Here is a 16,354-nt window from a genome sequence, read left to right on the forward strand (position 1 = left end):
TGAGTATCAGGTCAAACTTTTGCGTTCGAGTAATGAAAAGTTCAATTTTTAAGACGTTTGAGTATTGAGTCTTCACTGTATGTTTCTATTCATCTCTGCACCTTTATCCAAAAAAAATTTTTCTAGTTATTCTGTAATTGCAGTGGTAGATGGTCAATGTTTTAAACTTATTAACAGTGGTGTTCTATATGACTTTGTTAACCACACACCCTATTCTTAATCATGGTTGATCATCCCAGCTCTACTCCTCCTATTCTTTCTGAACCTGATGACTAACGTTCAATTCTCAATGTTATTTGCCAGGTATTTATATCAGTTGGAATGAAACACTTCATTCAAAGTCACAGAATGTCAAATTTCCAATTTTATATTTTTATAAAACAGAGAATTTTTTTTATTACTTGATGCCTCAAAACTCATCCCCTTCATCTGTCATTCAACACAATTCTGGCATACTTTCTGTGACATTTGTCTATTCCTATTGTTACGTTCACCGGTTAAACGGGTAAGATTGGCATTGGGGAGCCGGTGAACAATAACAATAAAAAAAAGCACTGCAGGTTCAACTGGTGAGGAAATGCAAAGGGGGCACTTTAAAAAGCTATTTTAATAACCCATAATGAAACTGACACACATATATATAACATGAAACATGAAACACAGATATATAACATGAAACACAGGAAAATGACATACACATATACATATAACACAGAAATAAATACAACAATAAAGAACCCAACTTAATACCTAACAATAATCCTAATCCTATATGGAGGCAATGTGGAAAACACGGGACGAGGGGAAGTGATACTTATGCGGTGTTGCAGTGGTGAAGTGCTGGGTGATGGTTGATCCCATGGTAGTCCCAAGAGGCGTTGTGTTCACTGGTTGAGGCCTGGACCTCGACTTGACTTTCCAGAAAGCCGAGCTTGCTTTAACACTTCCGCTGGAGTCGAATGGGGCCGCGTGAATCCAACTTCGGGACAGTAGCGGGGCTTCATGAGACGGTGACGTGGAAGGTTCATGAGACGTTGGCATGGAAGGTTCACGAGACGGTGACGTGGAAGGGGAGGCGGAGAGGTGGCGAACGAGGTAACAAGCGGAGGAGGGATGGTAGTGGAGTATGTTACGGGCGGGCGTAACATTTCCTCCCCTAAGACCTCCGTAATGGGCTCATGAAGGAGGTGAGACGGGAGATCTTGATAAGGCATCGGCGATGATGTTGTCCACCCCCTTGATATGGTGGACTTCCAAGTTGAAGGGTTGAGTTAACAAGGCCCACCTAAGAATGCGTTGGTTTCGGTTCTTCATGGCGTGAAGGAAGGCCAGAGGATTGTGATCGGTGAAGACCTTCGTAGTTTGAGGATCAGGATGAAGGTAGCACTCAAAACGTTGGAGTGCCAGGACGAGTGGCAGAGCCTCCTTCTCGATGGTGGAGTAGTTGAGTTGATGTTTCTTCAGCTTGGCAGAGTGATAGGCGATGGGATGGAGGATGCCGCTTGTGGGGTCCGTTTGTTGTAGGACAGCACCCACTCCAACTCCACTCGCGTCCACTTGTAGATGGAAGGGGCGGGAGTGATCTGGCGTCCAGACCACTGGCTCCGAGGAGAAGAACGCCTTGAGATGTTGGAAGGCTTGGTCACAGGTCGGGGTCCAGTGGAAGGGGACGGAAGTGCTGATAAGGTCCGTCAGGGGGGCGGCCAGGGTGGAGAAGTTCCTACAGAATCTTCATGTAGAAACCAGCCATCCCCAAGAACCTCATGAGAGCTTTCCTGGTGGTAGGGACAGGAAGCCAAGGATGGCCTCCATGTTAGCTCTCTTGGGCGAACCTTGCCGTTCCCCACCACATGTCCCAGGTAGACCACCGTAGACTTCCCGAAGGTGGACTTGGCCAGGTTGATTGTAAGCCCGGCTTCCTGCAACCGACCCATCAGCCTCCGAAGACGGGTCAGATGTGTCACCCAGTCGTCCGAAGTCACCACCAGGTCGTCCAGATAGGCAGATGTTCCCTCCAAGTCCTGGGTGATGTAATTTATAGCCCTCTGGAAGGTGGCGGGAGCATTAGACAAGCCGAAGGGCATCACTGTGTATTGGTATAGTCCGAAGGGGTGATGAAGGCGGATATTATTCGGGCCTCGTCCGAGAGGGAATCTGGTAGTAACCTTAAGTAAGTCTATAGTGGTTACAAATTTGGCTACTCCTATCCTATCTATAAGGTCCTCTATCAAGGGCAATGGGTAGGAGTCTGGCACCGTCACTTTATTTAATTTCCTGCAGTCAGTGCAAAATTGACTACTACCATCTGGCTTAGATGTTAACAGGCAGGGAGAAGCCCAGGAAGATATACTAGGTTCTGCAAGGTGATGACAGAGCAGATAGTCTACCTCTTTTTTCATCAAGTCTCTTTTAATGGGTGAAATGCGATAGGCTGGTTGTCTTATAGGCTTGATGTCATTAGATATTAATGTTATGTGATGTTGAATAGTAGTACAAAGTCCTGGAAGGTCACCTGTGATTTCTGAAAAGTCTAGCAATAACTTTTTAAGATCAGACTGTTGTGAAGGTGTTAAGGAAAGAAACACCTCATCAAGGTTGGACATGATTTGGCTGTTTGAGGGCGTCCTTTAGGTGACGAGAAGAGGAATTCGATGTCGGACTCTTCCTCGGGGCACAGGACCAGACTCCTTCCCTACCAGACATACAGGTACAGTGCGAGACAAGTCGTCCTCTGGTTCTCTGGAGTGGTAAGGTTTCATTAGATTAATATGAACTAGTTGGGAATCCTTACGACGGTCAGGAGTGTGGACCACATAATTTAATGGACTTAGTTTTTGAGCCACAACATAAGGTCCCATGAACTTACTGTGAAGAGCATTGCCTGGAGTGGGGAGAAAAGTAAAACCTTGTCTCCTGGTTTGAAACTTCTCATGACAGATTTGGGAAGAGAATTCTGTTGCATTTTAGTTTGAGATTTGAGGAAGTTTGATTTAGCAAAAGATCTGACTTCACTGATTTTATTCTTAAGGTTACTGATGTAGTCAGACACACTGGGGCTTGAAGGAGTATTTTGAGTAAACCATTGATCCTTTAATATTTTGAGAGGCCCCTGATCTGTCTACCATAGAGTAATTCAAAGGGAGTAACCTAAAGAATCTTGAGGAGATTCTCTTAAAGCGAAGAGAAGGAAAGAGATACTTTCATCCCAGTCTCCTTGATGCTCCAAGCAATACTTCTTCATCATGGATTTTAATGTTTGGTGAAACCGCTCCAGACAGCCTTGGGATTGGGGTGGTAAGCCGAGGAGGTAACATGGTCGATGTTTAGCTCATTCACTATCTGTTGGAAAAAATTGCTAGTGAAATTGCTACCCTTGTCAGACTGAATTTGTTTTGGAATTCCTACCGAGGTGAAAAAATGTATTAGATGTTTTACAATGGTCTTTGATGTGATGTTCTTAAGAGGGAATGCTTCAGGGTACCTGGTAGTGGGATCCATGAGGGTTAACAAATACTGATTCCCTCGTTTGGTTTTGGGTAAGGGCCCTACGCAGTCTAGAATGATCTTTTGAAGGGCTCCGTCTGAACTGGAATAGGCGTCAGAGGAGCTGGCACAAGGCGTTCGTTAGGCTTACCCACAATTTGACATATGTGACATGTTTTACATAGTGTGACACATCCTTTTTCATTCCTGGCCAAAAAAATGTTGAAGAGCCTTCTTGTAGGTTTTTGGATGCCTAGATGACCTGACAATCCATCATGAGCTAGTTCTATAATGGCTGGTCTTACAGACAAGGGATGACAACTTGATGTGTTTCTGACCAGGTGTCTAGTTGTTTCAGTTCAGGAGGTCTGTAGGCACGCATCAGGACTCCTTCCTGATAATAAAAACAAGGCAATTTAGACATATCCTTTGTCTCACTGGCAACATGTCTGATCTTAGCCAAAGTGAGATCCTGTTCCTGAGCATTAATCAAATTCTCCTTTGAAATGATGTTATTGTACAAGTTGTCAGTAGAGGCAATCATTGGTGGAGGAGGTGATGAAAGGGCAGGGGACTTGGACTGAGACCTGGTGACTGCACACACTGGGAAGAAGTGAGGGGATGTTTCGTCCAGGGTCTTAGTGGGACTTTCTGTTAAGGGAGAATCAAGAACAATTAAGTTTGGAACAGCCAAGTTACCCACAAGATCGTTACCCAGTACAAGATGTACCCCCGGTACTGGCAGTTCACCAGGTTTAATGGCTACCTCAACCTCTCCTGAAATGAAAGGGCACTGTAAGCTAATTTTAGCCAAGGGATAGGAGAGCTGTGATTCGAGACCTGTAAGGATCACCTTCTCCCAGTGAAAGCCTGTTTGATGTTAGGGATGACATCTTCCTTAAGATGGATTGGGCAGCACCTGTATCATGCAGAACCTTGACATTTATTGCCTTGTCTTTACCATCAGTCAGGACACTTTACCTTGATACATGTACGAGTCATAAAGTTCTAGAGGAGAGTTGACAGGGTTAGCTAGGGCCACTGGTTTCTTGTTCTCAAATGTGTTAGGTTTAGGGGCCACAAAAGAAAGTTGACGTTGAGAGGCCTTGCAATTTGGGTGTCTACATTTCTGGATCGTGTGTCCTGGTTTCTTACAGTATGTACACCAGGGAGAATTATATGCATTTGGCGAGAATCCGGTTGGCTTACCACCCGCGCCCCAAAACCTTCCCCAAAGGAGGACCTAACATTAGATAGTGAACCACGACCTCTACTACCCAGGGATCCCATCAACAAAGCAAACACATCAGCCACTTTAGCGGCAGACATAAGATCACTCTCTCCCCGTTCTTCCACATGCCTCAGAATATTAAAGGGTAACTTGTTCTTCCATTCTTCCAGGACCATTAGATTGAGCAACTCCGAAAAGGTGGTAATGTTAAGGGCGGCTAACCATTTCTTAAATTGTCTTAGTTTCTCACTAGCAAATTCAACATAGGTGTGAGAGTCTGGTTTCACATACTTTCGGAACTGTTGTCTGTATCCATCAGAAGTGATAGAGTAGGCGTCTAGAATGTTACCTTTGATCTCTTCATATTCTACCTCATCACTAAGGCCGTTGTATACCCTATAAGCTTTTCCTACTAGCTTAGGGACAAGGAGAGACACCCACTGATCCTTGGGCCATTTATTCCTATTAGCAATGCTCTCAAAAGCGCGAAATGACCCGTCAACATCAGATTCATCAAAAGGGGGAACTAGCGGAGCAGCTGTAGCGGGATTAAAGCTTGCTAACTTTTTCTTTATATCTATTTCTTCCCCTCTAAACTTAGCGTCATTTCGTAGGGCTAACTCCTGAATTTCTAACTCTTTCTCCTGCCTTTTAAGTTGTAACTGAAATTCTCTCTCTTCCTTTTCTGCCTGTAGTTGCATTTGTTTTTCCTGTAGTAGCATTTGTCTTTCCCGTAATTCTCTCTCTTCCTTTTCTGCCTGTAATTGCATTTCTTTCGCTTCTTTTTCTACCTGTAGTTGCATTTCTTTCGCTTCTTTTTCTGCCTGTAGGTGCATTTCTTTCGCTTTTTCTTCCTGTAGTTGCATTTCTTTCGCTTCTTTTCTGCCTGTAGTTGCATTTCTTTCGCTTCTTTTTCTGCCTGTAGTTGCATTTGTTTTTCATGCATTCCGTATTCTAGTTTAAGCTTCTCAATTTCCCACTGACTTATCGTACTCTTATCCTGTTCTTCCTGGGGACTGTGTATTATAGTCCTCGTAGAGGCTGACATGGGAGTTAACTCTTCTATGGCATTTCCTAGCAACTGACCTTCTTGCACTAGATGTTCAACAACTACATTCTTAATGACCTCTTTAGTCATCTGAGACGTGATGGGAACATCAAAATGTTTAGCGATGGTCTTCCACTGGTCCTTTTTGATATTAGCATTTTTAAGTTGTTCCAGAGAAGGGTCAGCACAAAAATCTTCAACGTTAAACTGAGCGGAAGCCATATTAAATAGATGTTAAACAACAAAAAAAAAAAAAAAAAATGATAAGCGAATTACTTAAGTGAGGAACTTGGCAGAGTGATAATAAAGGCAACCTTGAAATTACCTAGATTATACTTAAGCAAACACTTATGAGTACAATCACTAATGAGGGGTAAACTAGAGAATTACGGCATTAAGAGGGATCCGGATTACTCTAGTTACGAGACTTGAGAGTGAGGAGCGAATTGTACTGAGACTTGTTATTGATAAGGAGGCAGATTAGTCTGAGAGACTAGTTAAAATGGCCGATTCTAACTAGCGAGAAAAATGATCCGCGAAGTGAGGGGATTGAGGATTCGCATGAACATATGATGATCCCAACGCTTGGATAACACTTATTACACACCTGCCTATGTGCAAAAAATAGAGATAAGTGCTATCGGTGAACACGCCTTTCTACCTGGTTTCCTGCTCTACCACTGCTATGCGATACCAATGAAAGTCACGAAGCACTTTTAACCCAAAAGGAGCCACTTGATCGCACAAAGGTAAATTTAAACCACACGCAGAGTAAGTCACAGAAAAAAACACATCAAAGTCACAACACCACAGAAACACAAGAAAAATAATGTAATCACAGAAAAAAGTCACTGGAAAAATGGAACACTGAACAAGGGTTATAATAGTCCTGTCACGGTCGCCAATTGTTACGTTCACCGGTTAAACTGGTAAGATTGGCATCGGGAGCCGTGAACAATAACAATAAAAAAAACACTGCAGGTTCAACTGGTGAGGAAATGCAAAGGGGCACTTTAAAAAGCTATTTTAATAACCCATAATGAAACTGACACACACAGATATAACATGAAACATGAAACACAGATATATAACATGAAACACAGGAAAATGACATACACATATACATATAACACAGAAATAAATACAACAATAAAGAACCCAACTTAATACCTAACAATAATCCTAATCCTATATGGAGGCAATGTGGAAAACACAGGACGAGGGGAAGTGATACTTATGCGGTGTCGCAGTGGTGAAGTGCTGGGTGATGGTTGATCCCACGGTAGTCCCAAGAGGCGTTGTGTTCACTGGTTGAGGCCTGGACCTCGACTTGACTTTCCAGAAAGCCGAGCTTGCTTTAACACTTCCGCTGGAGTCGAATGGGGCTGCGTGAATCCAACTTCGGGACAGGAGCGGGGCTTCATGAGACGGTGACGTGGAAGGTTCATGAGACGGTGGCATGGAAGGTTCACGAGACGGTGACGTGGAAAGGGAGGTGGAGAGGTGGCGAACGAGGTAACAAGCGGAGGAGGGGATGGTAGTGGAGTATGTTACGGGCGGGCTGTAACACTATCCTTCACTGAAAATGGAAATTTTTGCATATCTTTCTTAATCCCTTCAACGTGAGGACACATATTTTGCATCCTTGTAGCGCTCATGGCACATCGGAGGATGCGCATAATGCTTCCTGCTAAGATGATGTGATTTTGTTTCTGGATACTGTAAGAGATCTTTTAGAATATGGGTCGTATATGATAAGATGACTTGCTTGACTTTCATCAAACTAGTATAATTTTTTCTTTGAAATTTGTATGTGTTTATTACTTAGTATAAATACTTAATATGAAAAATCACTATTATTATTATTTCTGTAGAGAGAGAGAGAGAGAGAGAGAGAGAGAGAGAGAGAGAGAGAGAGAGAGAGAGAGAGTTAGTTGTCTGAGTCATGTATCCCCCTAAAACATCTGAGCCCAGATACAGTGCAGGGAGCCATTTTCCGGAATGAATATGTTAAGCAGCTTTCATGATGTTGAGCGTTTTGTTGTGTTACCATCATTATAGCTATTGACTATACAGAGTGCTACTCCCACATATAAGAAGGTTTAACTTTCATAACTCTCCTAAATTGGGGATGGAGTCAAACTTTTTTTTTTTTCTTAACTTTTTCTTCATACCATCATAATGTTGCATCTGCTATCTGGTATATCCTCTTCTCTGAACTTGCAATCATGTGCCATACCCTTCCTTTGGCTTTACTGGACAAAAGTTTATGCTTAATCTCATCCTTGTTCTGTTCTCCTTACTAGTACAGGAGTTAATCAGTATCTACATTTTTCCATTGTAATTTCTTTACCTGTTTCTGAATTCTATCCAGCATATGTTTAAAAGAGGAATATTAAGTCCTTAAAAACTCATTTTGCTGACTCTTTTGGTTTTATTTATTTTTGGAGATCATTTGTGTTTTTATTATTTTTTATATAATTGGCTTTTCTCCTGGATGTGTAAAAGGTGATATATATATAGCCATAACACTTTTGATAAATTGACATTCAATTGACATGAATAGATTGATTGACATGTTGGCTTCCATTGTTATTGCCAGTACCAATATTGTAATGAATAATATCCAGCTTTACTTCAAGAGTAAGGGACTTCCTGGTCTTCTTAGCAATGCTAAGCGACATTACAGGGCATTTTGGTGGCATGTAGAGTGAGGGAAGATAAGCTGTTGCTGACGCTGTTATTGTTTTAAACTAGGGGAGTGAGTGGTGCATGTTTTGTCCACGAGAGGTGCTGGTGTATTCAAAAGCCTGTCGGCTTGCATGATACAGCAGGGCTTTCAAACTTGAAAAAAATTACCTGGATAAAATTTTGTTAAAACGAGTTTGGTGTTTGTTAAACGAGCAGATGGTAGTAAAAAGAACCCGTCGTTGTAGCGAAATTTTGTTGTATGAACCTTCGTTAAGTGGGGGTTGCCTGTATATGTACAGTAAGTCCTCGTTATACGGTACATATGTGTTCCTGAAAACCTTACCACAAATTGAAATTACCATATACCAAACTCATTATAACATGTAATAATAGGGAATGCGTTCCAGCACATCAAAAGTCACCCTTACAGAAACGAAAATGCATGAAAATAGTCATATATATATATATATATATATATATATATATATATATATATATATATATATATATATATATATATATATATATACAGGCAACCCCGTTTAACGAAGGGGTTACGTTCCTAAAAAACACTTCGTTAAGTGAAACTTCGTTAAGCGAACCGATTATAACAAGTTTAACCCTGATTTGAACTTCCATTGAGAGTAAGCAAAGCGAGAGTGCATCATAGTACAGTAAAAGGTTTAATGAAAGTAAAATTATGAAGTTAAACATTTAGGTAGTTTAATTTAAGTCATTATAATGTACACTAATGTATGTATATATGTAACTTTATAATGTTGATGATCTTAACTTTATGAAGGGAGGAAGAGTGAAACGGGAAAGACACTAACCGGCAACTTGTGGAATGTAAACAAAGTGCGCATCATTGTACTGCATACAAAACTTATGTACCACATTTCCACAAGGCTTTCCATTTTATCCATTGTAGAGTCAAGAGTTCAGGTGGTTCTTTTAGCTTGCAAGGAAGATACGATCTCACCAGCCTCCTTAATAGAGTCTGCTGACTTGAAAATAGAGACAGTATAATATGGAGTCAAGATAGTGGCCAGCACTGCTATAGTTTTCTGGCCTCTCTCATGTCTGTGAATAATATCTAGCTTCATTTGAGAGTAAGAGACTTCCTGGTCTTCTTACGAACACTAGGCCAATTGCAGGGCGTTTTGGTGGTAAGTTGAGCTAGGGAAGACAAGCTGCTGCTGAGGCTGTTATGTTTTGACTGGGAGTGAGTGCTGCGTGTTGTCCACGAGAGGCTTGATTTTGATCTTGATCTTTATTCTATAGCTGTCCCAGGATTTTTCCTGAGGCAGGCCTTAGTACCAGCAGCTCCTGGTGTATTCAAAAGCCTGTCAGCTTGCGTGATATGGTGGGGCTTTCAAATTTGGAAAAAAATTACCTGGAGAAAATTTCGTTAAAGCGAGTTTGGTGTTCGTTAAATGAGCAGATGGTAGTAAAATGAAACCTTCGTTGTAGCGAAATTTCGTTGTGTGAACCTTCGTTAAAGGGGGTTGCCTGTGTATATATATATATATATATATATATATATATATATATATATATATATATATATATATATATATATATATATATATATATAAATGTAAATAAAGTAAAGTTTTGGGGTCATTACGGGTGCGTCACTGTGCGTCGTGATAATATCCACAAAAAACGTACATAAGAATTTCACATGTGTTCAATGGGTAATGCGGGAAGAGACTGTTGTTGTGACGTCATCCACGTCACACTTCCCATGCCACCCCAGCTCAGTGCTCCTTGATAGCTGACTTTTGGCGGGACATTCAGGCATTTTGGCTTGATGCCTGGATTTCCTGTTGTTTACATATCGCTTGTGGACACTGGGCTAGCTGGAGTGTTCATGAAACTCTCCACAGTGCCGTAAACAACTAAACATGCTGAACAATTGCCAGTGTTTGGATGCAAGAACATGAAAAAAAAAACAGCAGGCATTAATTATTTCAAGTTTCCCAAGGAAAAAAATCCCAGACAGCAGTGGTTTCAAGCTTGTTCCCGAGGTGAAGTGTTCAATGTAGACAATGCAGTGATATGTTCCTTGCATTTAGAAGTTCTGACTACAAGGATGATTTAAAGCATCACCTCTTAGGCACTAAGACACCCAAGAGTTATAGGCCACTGACAGATACTGCAGTTCCATCCCTTAATTTACCTCAAGGTAGGTTAAATTGATTAATTTTCTAAATGATTATTGTATGCCTCTGTACTGCTTATAGTGCTATATAGCCTATCTACCTGTGAAGCGAAAGCATTACTAGTGTTATTTAGGTATAAACCTACTTAAGTTTTAGCCCCCACTCGTTTTCACTGGTGATGTCATATGAATTTTTGCTGAGATATCTGTGTACTTTAGAATTAGGAATGTAAATAATAATAATATTAAGACAAATAAGAAAAAAACAAAAGTCATGCAAAGGTCAAAACAGAAAGCTAATGAAACTGACCACATGAATGATATGTAGTTTATTTTTTTCACTACGACTATATTACCTGTTTTCCTTTGTTGTTTATGTTATAATTAAGTGGATTATATTCAATAACAAATATTGAATATTTATGCTAACATTATGAATGGTGTGAACTTAATTTGTCTTTGTATTATGACTACTGTTTGCCATAATTATTATGAATATATTTGTGCTCACAATAGACTTTAATATTCCATTTATTCATCTAATTAGTAATGCATGTTATTCATCTAATTAGTAATGCATGTCATATGTAATGCAGATAAAAAAAGGGGGGGAGGGGAAGAGATAACAGGCTCCAAGAGTGGTCAAGTTAAAGTCAGTACTGTGAGTGGCTGGGAGGTGTGGCGTGGATGACATCATCACCCCTGCTCCCCTGCACCGGGCCCTCTCGGATGACACGAGCAGATACGGTATCTGTGAATTTTTCTTACCGTATATCGAATCGAGGGTAGTAATTTCTAAATACCGTAACCGTGAATTTACCGGATAAAGAACTACCGTATAACGAGGACTTACTGTATATATAATGTATATATATATACATGCAGGCAAACCCCACTTAACATACATTCACACAACGAAATTTTGCTACAGCAAAGTTTTCATTTACTACCATCTGCTCGTATAACAAACGCCAAACTCGCTTTAACAAAATTTTATCCTGGTAATTTTTTTCCAAGTTTCAAAACCATGCTATATTATGCAAGTCGACAGGCTTTTGAATACAGCAGCACCTCTCGTGGACAAAACGCGCACCACTCACTCCCCTACCCTTCCCTGCTCTTAGTTCAAAACAATAACAGGGTCCAGCACCAGCTCGTCATCTCATGCTCAATATGCCACCAATACACCCTGCAATCACCCCTGTAATGTCGCCTAGCGTTGCTAAGAAGATCAGGAAATCTCTTACTCTTGAGGTGAAGCTGGATATTATTCATAGACATGAGAGGCGAGAAAACTAATAGCATTGCTCGCCACCATCTTGACTCCATCTACTGTCTCTACTAATTTCAAGTCAGCAGACTCTATTAAGAAGGCTGGTGTGACCGTATTTTCCTTGTAAGCTAAAAGAATCATCTGAACTTGTGATTCTGCAATGGATAAAATGGAAAGCCTTCTGGAAATGTGGTACATAAGTTTTGTATATGGTACAATGATGTGCCCTTTGTTTACATTCTACAGGTTGCCAGCTAGCGTCTTTCCCGCTTCACTCTCCCTCCCTTCATGAATTTAAGATCATCAACATTATAAAGTTACTTACATACATACATTAGTGTACATTATAATGACTTTCTCTAAAATTAAACTGCTTAAACTTTATAATTTTTACTTTCATTAAACCTTTTACGGTACTATGTTTCACTCTCGCTTTGTTTACTCTCAATGGAAGTTCAAATCAGGGGTCAAAATTGTTATAATTGGTTCGCTAATGAAAATTCGCACAACGAACAGTTTTTTAGGAACGTAACGTACGATCTCCCCAACATGTGATTTTTTTATATATGACGAAAAATTTAATATAATTTACTCCTTGAAATACGAAGATATTTTTAAGATACGAATAGCCATCATTAGGTGGTTCAGTGATTGCTCGGCTACCCGCGTCCACCCAAACATTTAGCCTGCGTTATATATCGTTGTTTATCCTTTGTGCATGTATGTGTCTGTGCTCCTAGGCTGTATTCAGATACTGATTACACTAGAAATTCAGTAAACGAGTGAAAACAAATGGTGTTCTGCCCACAAGCAACTCTTCCTCTTTGCAATGCAAAAAACCATAAGTCTCTAGATGTCATGGTTACCAAAATATCGCGATTGAATGAGGTAGTATCATCGGTTTACATGGCTTTGCATCCGATCGGGTTCAGTGGCCTTGGCTAGAACAAGAGAAAAATCTCATCTCTCTCTCTCTCTCTCTCTCTCTCTCTCTCTCTCTCTCTCTCTCTCTCTCTCTCTCTCTCTCTCTCTCTCTCTCTCTCTCTCTCTCTCTCTCTCTCTCTCTCTCTCTCTCTCTCGTTCTGATACCACTCTCATTCAAAAGTTGTCTCCCTGTAACATGGCAAGAGACCCAAGGTATAGATGTAAGGCACGCGGGAGAGGTGGCAGAATCAGACACAGTGAAATAACTGTTCTACATCAGTGTGTCACCGTTGGTGACACACTGATGTAGAACATGTTTACTCCTGATGAGTGTTGCCAGCTCACAAACAAAGAAAACGGGAAGAAAATAGCCAAAATATAGCCGTAAAAAGCCTAAAGGTCTATCAACATGCCCCGAGTCTTGCGTGATGAATGTCTATCGATGTGTCCCAAGTTTTGCGGATTAAATTGTTATTTTGGGCAATATAGTTAATTTATATAATGCATACAATAGACATTGTATTTATCTTATACTGAATCTATATTTGGTTGGTATTTAAAGCATGTTGATTTGTTGAGGGTGTAAATTCATATCACAAGAACGAATTAATTGTATTTCCATTAGTTTTTATGGGAAAATTTGATTTGATATATAATTTATTTTGATATACAGTAAGTCCTCGTTATACGGTAGTTCTTTATCCGGTAAATTCACAGTTACGATATTTGGAAATTACTACCCTCAATTCGATATACGGTAAGAAAAATTCACAGATACGGAATCCTCTCATGTCATCCGAGAGGCCCCAGCGTGGGGGAGCAGGGTTGATGATGTCATCCACACCACACCTCCCCACCACTCACAGTACTGACCACCCTTGGAGCCTGTTATCTCTTCCTCTCCCCCCCTTTTTTTTTTTTTAACTGCATTACATATTACTTACATGTGTTACTAATTAGATGAATAAATGGAATATTAAAGGGTCTATTGTAACCACAAATATATTCATAATAATCATGGCAAACATTTAAAGCCTACTACCAGTGGCAAACCATGCAGCATAGATGTGCCTGGCAAGCCCACTATCAATGAATGGGGGAAGTCGTGTAACATTGTCGTATAACATCGTCATCTTGGGATGAAGTGAAGACGTCTAGCATGAACTTGGCGTGGAATAAAGTATGGCCAGAATGCGTGTATGACTTCCCAGGCTTCACTGAAGACAACATCGATGCGATCAGAAATGACATAGTAGATCTGTGCCATAGGGCTGGCTTCAGTGAAGTTGATGATGATGATGTTCAAGATCTTTCGGAAAGCCATGCTGAATCTCTTAAATGATGAACTTATAAAGCAAGACAAGGCATCACAGAAAAAGAGGAAGATGAGAAAGAAGAACCTGTGCATGGCCTGGACATCAAAACTCTTAGAGAATGTCTCGGTGGTATCGAAAAAGCTCTTGAAACCATGAAGGAATGTGACCCAAATCCTGCCAGGAGCAGCAAAGTGGCTCATGACATAGAGAAAAGTGTCAAGATTTATCAAGAAATCTATGATGAAAAAAAAAAAAAAAGAAAACTAAACAGTCCTCCATCTACTTGTTCTTCGTGCTGTCCCTGTCACACCTGCCGACCCTGCTACAGCTGGCCCTTCCTCAATATCCTTTCGTCAAACCATTGAAACGTGCCAACCCTGCTACAGCTGGCCTTTCTACATCTGCTTCTGATGGTGCAGATGACGACGTCTTATCCTTGTCTGCTCACTCAGCGGAAGATAAGTAAAGGCTGAAATCACTACTGTCCCTTAGCCTTGGGAAGAACATCATCTGATAGAATACATGGTGATTGAAAGGTAAATAAAAACATTTTCTGTTTATTTCTTTTGCGTAATACTTTACTTTACTTCTTTTTTTTTTAATGATAATTTTCATGTATTTTCATTTCTGTAGGGGTGACTTTTGACGTGCTGGAACGAATTCCCTTTTATTACATGTTATAATGGGTTCGGTATATGGTAAATTCTATATGCGGTAAGGTTTTCAGGAACGCGTATGTACTGTATAACGAGGACTTACTGTACAGCGATTGTCACAGAACGAATTAAAATCGTATGTCGAGGTACCACTGCATATATACAGTATTTGCTTGCGTATCTGGATTATAGCAACCAAGGCCCTGGCGGATAAGCGAAATATCTGGATATGTGGAATTTCCTCTCCCAACCTCTTATAAATTGAGAAAAAAAACATATACATAACCCAAATGGGTAAGAAAACAATGAATGAAAGCACATTAAATGATTGTGTATACAATAATGACTTTCTGGAGAATGATAGAATGAAAACATATAAGATACCTGCTTCTCTAGAAAATGTGAGGGTTGGGAAGGTGCCATCAGCAGTGTCATGGCAATCTGCTGTTTCACTGCTGAACTAGACACTACCTGAGTCATTATTGGTGTGTTGAAGTGAGATAATGATAGTGAAGTATTCATTGTTTGTCTGGTGCAGCTTTCTACCTCTGTCTCACCATGATTTTTTGTAATAGTGTTATTGTGAGAGCTATGTCATGTAAAGTTGTGATGATGAAGGCAGTAAGAAAAAAAAAGTGTTTGAAAAGATCATAACAGTCTTTTGATATAGAGATGGTGGAGAAACCTGGCAGTGAGGCATAGGTGAGGCAGAGTCTTGGAGAGGGAGATAACACGCATGACGGAGGGGAGAGGGGAGGCCAGAACTGAAAGTCCTGCTGTCTCCCAAAGATACGTTTGTTTGTTTGTTTCTAGTTGTCTTCTCTTCTTGATGTTTCTCATTCTAATTCTCGTCAGCTTATACCTGTCAGGCAAAAATTAAAGAGCTAAATGACACACCTCCTGTCCAAGTACTGTGTAGGGCATGAGTCAGGCTATGACACAATCACACAAGACATGTAAAAATGGCTTCCTGACAGAAAGGTTATTTAATTATCAAAAAGTAAACTCAAAGGACAGAGCAGCTCATCTTGGCCATTTGATACTTGGAAGTTCTGCCTTGGAGTGTCTCACAGAGAAATGTAAACAAACAACTCAACCACTTTTTGCTGTTAGGCTGGAACAATAAATATATATATATATATATATATATATATATATATATATATATATATATATATATATATATATATATATATATTTATTTATTTATATATATATATATATATATATATATATATATATATATATATATATATATATATATATATATATATATATATATATATTTATTTATTTATTTATATATATATATGTAAACAAACAACTCAACCACTTTTTGCTGTTAGGCTGGAACAATAAAATATATATATATATATATATATATATATATATATATATATATATATATATATATATATATATATATTTATTTATTTATTTATATATATATATATATATATATATATATATATATATATATATATATATATATATATATATATATATATATATATATATATATATATATATATATATATATATATATATATATATATATATATATA

The 16,354-nt window shown here is 39.5% G+C and overlaps 1 protein-coding gene across 2 annotated transcripts in view; it reads left to right on the forward strand.

The window, feature by feature from the left end:
* The window catches only part of LOC123514045, a 193,084-nt gene that overhangs the window by 105,863 nt on the left and 70,867 nt on the right, over positions 1–16,354 (forward strand). The gene's annotated exons all lie outside the window — the stretch shown is intronic.

Source organism: Portunus trituberculatus, chromosome 37 (assembly GCF_017591435.1).
Source record: "Portunus trituberculatus isolate SZX2019 chromosome 37, ASM1759143v1, whole genome shotgun sequence".
In the NCBI taxonomy this organism is placed as follows: Eukaryota; Metazoa; Arthropoda; class Malacostraca; order Decapoda; family Portunidae; genus Portunus; species Portunus trituberculatus.